Below are 9715 nucleotides of genomic sequence, written 5' to 3' on the forward strand. Positions count from 1 at the left end.
TGCAAGCTCTATGCATAGGTTTTATGAAGTTGATATACATGGGATTGTTACTTTCTTATATTTTGAAAGAAATGCATAATAATATGTTTGGGGATACAAGACCCACTCCTCATAGCAAGTGTTGGATTAGTTATTATAGGTACTTTACCAAAGCAATTTGTTATTCAATTACTAGTTTAATTACACTTACAATACTCTTTGTTATTGTCATATTTTTTATATAGTTTCTAAAAGAAAACTTGTTTATGGAGAGCTTAAGCCTCTAAGCTCTTTACTCACTAGTGTAAATAATATCTGAGATATTTTATGTTGCTAGTTTATAGGGAAATAAATATAAAAAAAATATATTTTGTTATTTTGATTTGAATGTTGTAACTTAATTAATTATTTATGAAATATTTATTATAATAAGTTAAGCTCATGATAAATCCTTAGCAACTAACAAATAATTTACACAATAACTTGGCAAAATATATTTAAACCCTAATTAATAATTAAATGTTATAAGGAATAATTTTTTTCCTTTAAAAATAAATTAACTAACTGAAAAAACCTCTAAATTATTAAGAGAAACCAAATATATCGTACAAATAAAGACCAAAACAATTACAAAATCTACATTACTAGAAAAAGACATAGCAATTTCAGTTTTAAAATAAAATCTAATCCAACCTCAAATAATAACACAAATTACCCTTCAAAAGCGAATTTCTTCTATTAATTAAAAGTGAATTTCTCTTATTAATTAAAATGTTTCGGTTGAACGAAACATGGAAAATAAATTATGAGTATAACAATTTAATGATGGGAAAATCTTAAATAGATGTTTAATTGATATATCGTACCAACACACTTATATTAATATACAACAATCTTGTTATTAGTCCCTCCAGTAATCGGTGAGGTCTTCATTATTAGTTTTGCCCCGAAAAAAAATAAATAAATAGTAAAACTTATCATATGAAACCTAAATTTCTCATACAATTTTTTTACTTTGCTTTTTGTCTAGCCAATTATATATTGACATTATATATTGACACTGCTTTTTATTAGACAATAAAAGGTTTGAAAAGTGTATAGATTGTATTTGTCTTTTCACGAGGCCAAAAGGCTCCTATAAACTTTGCTTTCAAATAACATAGCGTCAAGCCATTTTTCCCATTTTCCCATCATCAAATAATGATTAGTAACGATAGCATTAATTTTGTTATTAATTTATAAGATAAAATGTTTGTTTGTTTTTTTTGTCGGTTGAAAAGGTAGAGGAGACAAAATATGAATTCATACATTAAACATGAGTTGCTGTTCTTTTATTGGTCACACAAAACATAATGTTTACAATGAACTCAGTGAAGGGTATTTAACTTTTTCCAACTAGTGACTTGCCTAAAATATCTTGACATGCAACCACACACTAAAAGTGGTCTATCACTTACTTGACTCAACACTCAAACACTCAATAACTCAATGACTCAGTTAACTGACTCTCTAAGTTTTAGCTAACTCTACATGCGAGAGTAATTACAATTTTTAACACTTTTGTCTTAAAAAAATTTAGGTTATAGAAAACTAATGATCCAGATTTAAACAGGGACGCAACAAATTACATATATAACCATAAATACAAAAATGTAGTAGAAATAACACTTCATTTCATTAATATCAAATACTGAAATATGCTTACAAACAAAATGGAAATAAGATTAGCTCGGGCGATGGTAGCTTATCTCTGAGAAGAGTTGTGGCACTACATGCCTCTGAACTACGTTACAACGAGGCTCAACGGCCTTTTTATTATTGAACAATAAGAGAAAATGATAAATAACCAAAACCCTAACACAAGGAGATGTAACACCAAGAGCTTATGGGCCCTGTTGGGGTGAGTTAGACAGCCAAATTTCCGGGGTCGCGACTTGGTCATATTATCTCTGTTTGACACACATGATAACCCATTGGAAATATCTCTCTGAAGACTATGATGGAAAAAACAATTTTGGGGAAAAAAAAGCAATGGCGGTAGATTGCCAAAAAAGCGTCGTTTAGGGCCTCAAAACAGCTCCAGAAGTTTAGGACCCGAAAAATGCTAAAAATAGTAAATTGTGCTACAATTAAGGAAACTGAAAAACTAAAAGAAATAATGGCGGGCGTCCAAGTGGAATTGGCGGGTGGCCACCAATATCCACCTAGATTATTCCTCCCCCCTTAGGAAGCAATGGTCCCCATTGCGTTGAGTTCATCCATGAAATGAAAAAACTTCTGTTGAACTTGGTCCCTGGTGAGCCACTTGCCCTGGTGAAAGAGTTGGCCTGCTTTGACAACTCGATACCGTTGGATCTTCTGCTGGCGAGTGTTCTTGATCTACGTGTCCATGATCTGATCAGTTGTGGCTTGCTCCATGCAATCTGAATTTAAATTTGTAGGTGTGAGTTGTTCTACAATGTTTGATGTGTCCAACAATGGTGGGAAGTATGGTTGAAGGCGGTACACATTGAGCACTGAGTGTAGACTAAGGAATGGAGGAATGTTGAGCTCAAATGCATTGTCACCCACAGCCTTGGTAATGGTGTAAAGACGATATCAGAGTGGTCTGAGTTTACGATAGGCTCTAGTAAGGCATTCCTTCTGCAAATGCAACCAGTCTGTGTCGCCCACCCGAAACTTGTGTGCAGGGAAAATTTTAAGGATGGAAAATTATCTCAAAGTTTAAAAATATTGGTGGATCTCACTAGTCCCTAATATGCCAACTATAAAATGTTTATTGATGTATTTGTAAAATTATTCAAATTTATAATGGTTTTATATATACTCTCTATATAATGTTGGCGATTTTTAAGGTAAAGTAATTTTATATTGCAAAATTTTGGCGAATTATTTTTATAAAAAATGGAAATTGGTGAATCTTTTTTTTTGAAAAATCATGGAAAATTAGGCCACCTGCGAATATTAGCCCCTAAAATTTTTCATGCTTGTGTGGCACTCGATGTTGATCATGTCACTGCTTGTACTTAGCATTTGATTTCTCCAAAATGTCATGGACCTTCTTGGGGATATGTTGGATGTGCTCAATGAAGTTGTTTGTCTTATCGGCTTTCGACTAGACATGAGCCAAATTTGCTTGAGTAAGTACAAATGGTATGGCCATATCAATGGGACATAGTGGCTGGAAACCCAAGCCAACCTAAAAAGGGTTGTGCCCAGTCGAGCTATGGAGAGCCTGGTTATAGCTATACTGGACATAGGAAAGGCTCTCATCCCATGTGGGTGGATGCTTTGAGTTGTACATGCAAAGAATGTGTACGATCATCCTATTGACAACCTCTGTCTGGCCATCAGTTTGGGGATGGAAAGTTGTGAACTTAATGAGCTTGGTGTCTAGCATTGACTATAGATTGAACCAAAATGTACTGAGGAACCTGTTGTCCTGATCTGAGATGATAGACTATGGGATCCCAAAGTGTACCCACACTCGTTCAAAGAATAGTTTAGCAGTGGCTTCTACTGTGATAGTATTCTTGTAGGCTGCTAGAATGGCCATCTTCGAGAATCTGTCGATGACCACAAAAACACAGTCATTGTCATGCTTGGTAGAAGAAATGCCCGACATGTAATCCATGGAGATGGATTCCCAAGGTCGACTAGCCGTAGACAGCGGAGTAGAGGCCTTTCTTCTTGATGGTCAGCTTGGAAATAGCGCAGGCAGTGCAAGATCTGATGTACTTACCGACATCCTGTCGAATATTTAGCTAGTAGAAATACTTCTGCAGTACTACCACTGTTTTCTCGACCCTGAAATGCCTAGCGGCCTGACTATAGTGCGCTTATCAAATAATCTTGGCTCACTCGCTTGAAGGAACACAAAGGTGTCCCAGGTGGCATAGCAAGGCATCCTAGAGGTGAAAATTTGGAACTTGCTGACCCTCCAAGAGCATCTGGTATGTGTGGCTGAACTCTAGGTCACTTTTGTAGAAAAGTGGCTAATTAGAAGTCTCATGCCCACAAGAGTTGAGCACAGTGGTTAATGCCATGAGCGGTGGTCAGCTGAGGCATTCTGTAACATTGTTGGTGCTACCCTTCTTATACTTGATATTCAAATGGAACTGCTGCAAGTATGTGGACCACTTTTGATGGCGATCATTCTCCAACTTCACTTATGTCTGTATGAATTGCAGGGGTCGGTGGTCTGTGTGGATGACTGTTTCCTTCCCCAAAATGTAATGCTTCCATTGTCGACAAATATGCATAATGAAATACATCTCTTTGCCATAAGTGGATACTTTCGGACTGTGTCTAAAAATGTCTCACTGTGATATGCCATTGGATGCCCCTATTGAGTAAGGATTGCTCCAATAGCATAGTCAGAGGCATCTGTCTCGATCTCAAATGGTTGTTGCAAGTCTAGTAAAGTGAGCATCGGTGCACAGCGGAGGCAATGTTTCAACTCTGTAAATGCCTTCTGTTGATATTCAGACCAAAAGGATTTTTTTTTTCACTCCTCCCTTGGTGACTTGACTCAAGGGCCAAGTGATATGAGAGAATCCCAACCCGAACCTACGGTAGAAATTGGCAAAACCCAGAAAGCTACAGAACTCTGTCAGAGTGGTTAGGGTTGGCTAATCCCGAATGACTTGGATCTTGGTTGGATCCACATGCACCACTCATTCATCAATAATGTATCCCAGATACTGAACCTGGTGTTGAGTGATAAAAAGGTTTCTTTTTAACTCCTAATTACCTTCATATTAATTGTCAACCCAGGGACGACTTTTTATTCCAAGAGTGTACTCAGTCTGAGGCGGCTATTTACTCAAGAGTAATGTTTTGTAGTATAGTGTGTAAAATAAAAAAAAGTAAATGAATGCTTGAAATAAAATCTAATTAAAACAACAAGAAACTCGAATGCTCTGTAATTAAATCATTCACTCAAACAACCATCAATCGAGGATGCAGTAGCAATAACTCATTCCTCTAGAGATTTATGCAATTGAAAAGGCATTCAAAAGAAGGATCATCAAACCGAGAATTAGACAGCATATGTCAATGTTCACTACAGTCTTAGACCTTCTGCACACCAAAGCAAAGATAATGCAAATAACAAGAAATGGAACAACAGCTAGGAAATGTAACGACAACTAATTCTTATAAACAACACCACCTTAGTCTACAAAAATAAATGCAACAATCATGTCCTACAGAAATCAGATAGCAATCTTTAATCTAAGAATAAATCAGAAAACAAACGGAAATATAATGGAAACTAATTAGAAATGAAATATAGAACAACAATTAAGATCAAATATAAATGTACTGTTAACCAAAATACACACGGCACACCTTAATAGTAATCTGATCTTGGTAATCCAATTGTCAGTCTTAGTTATAAAGAGCACGACTGTACTTTGTAATAGAACAGCAACTTCAATAGATTCAACAATCATAAGGAAATATAATCTATAATATGAATTCAGTAATACCAATTAAAGAGTGTGACAACACGGTTACGCTGTAATTGAATAGCAATAACATTCTGTAAGGATCAGCAACGTTATATCAATGATTAAAAGAATAGAAATGCGTTAGCAAGTCAAGAAGAATCAATACGACATTCTCGGCATCGAGAACGATATTACTCAATTGAACATAAATCGAATATAACAGAACTATGATGTAAAATAACAGAACATACCAGATTACCAAATAAAGCTGATAATGAAAACCACGCATGAACTAAAGATATAATATATAGCAGCAGCACAATCCACCAGAGGCTGGGCCCTTAGTCGCCAGCAGATGCTGCTGGGCTACTTTAGACGAGAAGAATGAACAACAACTCCCAAATCATATATTAATCATCAAACTGTGAAATCATTACAACAGCTGAAGCTTTGAGAATTACAACATGCAACAATCCCTTTTTCCTCCTACCCTATCATGAATCATGAATCCTTAATTCTGAATTTCTAATTCTCAAATCATAATTCTAAATCCATCATTCCCAATTCTACATTCTCTCAGCCATCCTCAATTCTGAATCTCTAATCCTCCATCATTTTTCCATCCCCATCTCGGATCTTTGTTTTCATTTAAATGGGGAGAAATCAGAGAGAATTTATAACAAAAATAATTACAACATGATTTCTATTACAAAATTGGATTGTTTCCAACCAATTGATCAACAAGAAAATATATTTCCATTCATCTTTCAATAAGAGCAAGGCGAATTTGGCTTTGCAGCTGAAATTGGGGAAACGGCCACACAGCGAATCTAAGAAAATCGTGCTCAAAGAACCCTGTGTTTTTCTCAATACAAGTTGAATTTGGGCAAATCGTTCCTTGAATAAAGTTAATTGGGTCCGTTCTGGACAAAACCCCTGTTTCGGATTTTCCAAATTCTTCTTCATTTGCCCAGAATCTCAATCGCAAAACTGTCACTTCTTATTCCAACGAATTGCTGAGTTGACACTTTTAATTATCAAATCTTCAATTTGGAAATCATCTTGGAGGCTAAAAATGGTAAATAATGTTACAACCAATTTATTAAAACTATCATTGATAAAATCATGCATAATCATCAATTTATTAGAAATAAAGGAGAATAAATAATATTTTTACATAAGAACATAAACCATTGTAAAATAGAATTATATGATAAATTATGATAAATGATGTGATGAAGAATGGTAGAAATGGATGGAATAAGCATTTAAAAGTGATAATAATAATGGCATATTAACGGCCCAACATACCAGCACACTCAATATGTTGCATGTCCTCATGCAACAAAAACCTCATGCAACCCAAAGACAAAACCCACGTGTTAACCAAGCAATAAAAAATTTGTTCATCTCGCCTCATGAAATGGATAGAACAAATGAATTCTTCCTTAATTAATGAATATTCAATTTTAGCAATCTTGATGAAGGCATAACAATTTTTACATTGACGTTCAAGTTATATGCATATGAAGTTGCAGCAAAATATGATATAAGTGACAACAACCTTCATTAACCATTTTCTCAAAACTACAAACCAGATTTTGTTGAAATGTTGCAAGTAAATTTGTAATATATGAATGTCTCTATGATCCAAAAATCAGACTGTTTTGATGCACGGATCATGAGATATAAACAAATGGTTGTAGGTGATAGTACATGATTTCCAAAATTTTACGAAGTAATTTAACTTGAAATTATCTGGGTTTATGTATTTTAATGATATGTCTATGTTATCTAGAAATCACAAGAATTAAGTTCATAGTTTTTTTAAAAATATGTGGAAATAAATTTCTGCACTGAAATTGTATGTTTTGAGAAAGAAAGTAGAAAATATCCATCATGTGTAGCAATTCCTCCCCCTCTCTGAAAAATTAGCATGCCCTCATGCGATGCTAGAAAAAAATTGAGGTGGTTGCTACCATTTGTTGAATTCTATGCTTGGTGTAAAACAATCATGGGATAAGGAAGGTGTTGAGAAGGAATAAGAATAACAATGGATGATAAAGAATATGAATGACATGGTCATAAGAAAGAAATGAATAACAACAACACTCCCCCAAACTGAAAGATGATATGCTGCTGAAAAAGGGGAAGGGGTAAATATGTGGAATGAAGGATGATAAATAACGCTGAAAATGGATTTCATTAAATTCTCCTAAATTCGTAATAAATCAGAAAATTATGCTAGTTTACCTTCAGTTTTGCCTCCAAAAAGAAAAATGTGGAATGACATATATGGACTAGCATTTGTTGAAGCTGATATAGGCAGAGTTGATGTTGAAAGTGATTCAAAAGGTGGAATCTAGGTAAGCACATCATCCCTAAAGAATTGTTCACGTTGCGAGTTGCTTGAGCCGCTTCTGTTAATTGCAATAGTTTGGTCATGCCGCGAATAGAGTTTCTCTTCCATACTTGTCGTTCTCTTGTAAACAAATCACTATTTTGCATACAATGTTCTTGAATCCATAGTGTTAGCTTTGAATAGCAACAAATAAGATGCATGCAAAAATTTCAATTAGAAAAATTTATGTATACATGCAATACTAATATTTTATCAAATCAACAAGTGATGGTAGAGTGCAGTAATCATATCGCATGCTATCCCATAAGGCATACATTCCCCCCTCCAATTGGAAAAGGAATTCCATGAACATAAAGCGTATGAGAGGTGTTATGCTGACGGCAAGGTAAAGGAATGAACAATACAACAGTAAATGAAGCAGAGTACACATATCAATGATAGGACAACGAGAGTTATGGTTATAATGAGAGCAAAGTATGTAAAGATAGTTATGAATAAGAGATAGGACGTTTTGGATTGATGATAAGTGATGCAAAAAAGAAAAATAACAACAATATGCCAAAAAGATGCTTTACTGATGGTATTCTAGCTAAAAATGATGTGATTAATCTGAAAACAATTTCTCATGCATAAAGGTTCAAAATAGGGAAAAAATTTAAGGAAATAACTTCTCCGATAAAAGAAAAAATAAGAAAAGGGTATTATAGTAATAATTGACGATAAGATATAACTTCAATACCATAAGCAGAGCCTCTGCTGCTAGCAGGCATCCATAGTCTCGACAAGGTTGCTTTTTAGCCCATGTGAGCCAGGATCCTCAATTTATAAATGGAGAGTTCCAGTGTTGTTCTACAAAAGAGATCAGTGTGCTGGCGTGGTAACCAGATAACCACACTGCCATTCACTAGGATGTAGCAAAAGTGATCAGGCCGGCTCGTGATGAGACTTCCTGTTCCAAGGATAATTTGGATATCCAATGGATCATAATCCTGGTGTGGTGGCCATAATGGGAATGTCACTTTGTTATGCCTTATGAGCATGGTAGGCTGGCTCGTAATGTGACCCCCTATCCTCCATCTGCGAACAAAATTTTGTTGTTATTACACATTTTTATGAAAAAAGAGGGAGGCTCAACATTCCTTAAGAGCAAGGATGGTGGAAGAAGTTGAACATGTCAATAGAAAAAAAAAGTATATCCATAATCTTATTTATTACAGACAGAGAAGATTATAACCAAGAAGGATGGAACCAACATGGTATTAAGATGATCAATCAATATCATGTACAACAGAAAACAATGCAATAAAGTAGTATATAAATAATTGTGTCCCTTTTGAAAATAATCTATCATCAAGGAACTGTCATGTTAAAAATCATAACGTGAATGATATTAACTCGCTTCAAAAGAATCCATAATTCTTGTCCTCATAAAAGTAGTGTACTTCATGCCATGAAAGGAAATCAGTAAAATGTGGTTGAGATGAACTAAGAAATAATCCCACAAGAGGAAGAAAAGGTTGCTCTCAAAAATACTTCCAAAGTGTTGTTTCTTTGGAGGAACAACAAAAACACTCAAAAAGAAAGTGGTGTTCTGTGTAGGGAACAACAAAGAAAACGCATATTGAAAAAGCAAAAAACACACAAAAAGGTGTTGTTCCCTGTAGGGAACAACAAAAAATGTATGTGAAAAAATATTGTTCCTTAAGAGGAACAACAAAAAATGCGAAAATGTTGTTCTTTTGAAAAGGAACAGCAAAAATGTGAAAATGCAGAAATGTTGTTCCATTTTGAATATGAATAGCAAAAAGTGAAAGTGCAGAAGTGTTGTTCCATTTGGAAAGGAACAGCAAAACGTGAAAGTGCAGAAGTGTTGTTCCATTCGAAAAGGAACAGAAAAACATGAAAGTGTAGAAGTTCTCGT

The sequence above is a fragment of the Pinus tabuliformis genome, chromosome X (assembly GCF_031772625.1).
Source record: "Pinus tabuliformis cultivar Carrire ecotype Pingquan chromosome X, CPIR1, whole genome shotgun sequence".
In the NCBI taxonomy this organism is placed as follows: domain Eukaryota; kingdom Viridiplantae; phylum Streptophyta; class Pinopsida; order Pinales; family Pinaceae; genus Pinus; species Pinus tabuliformis.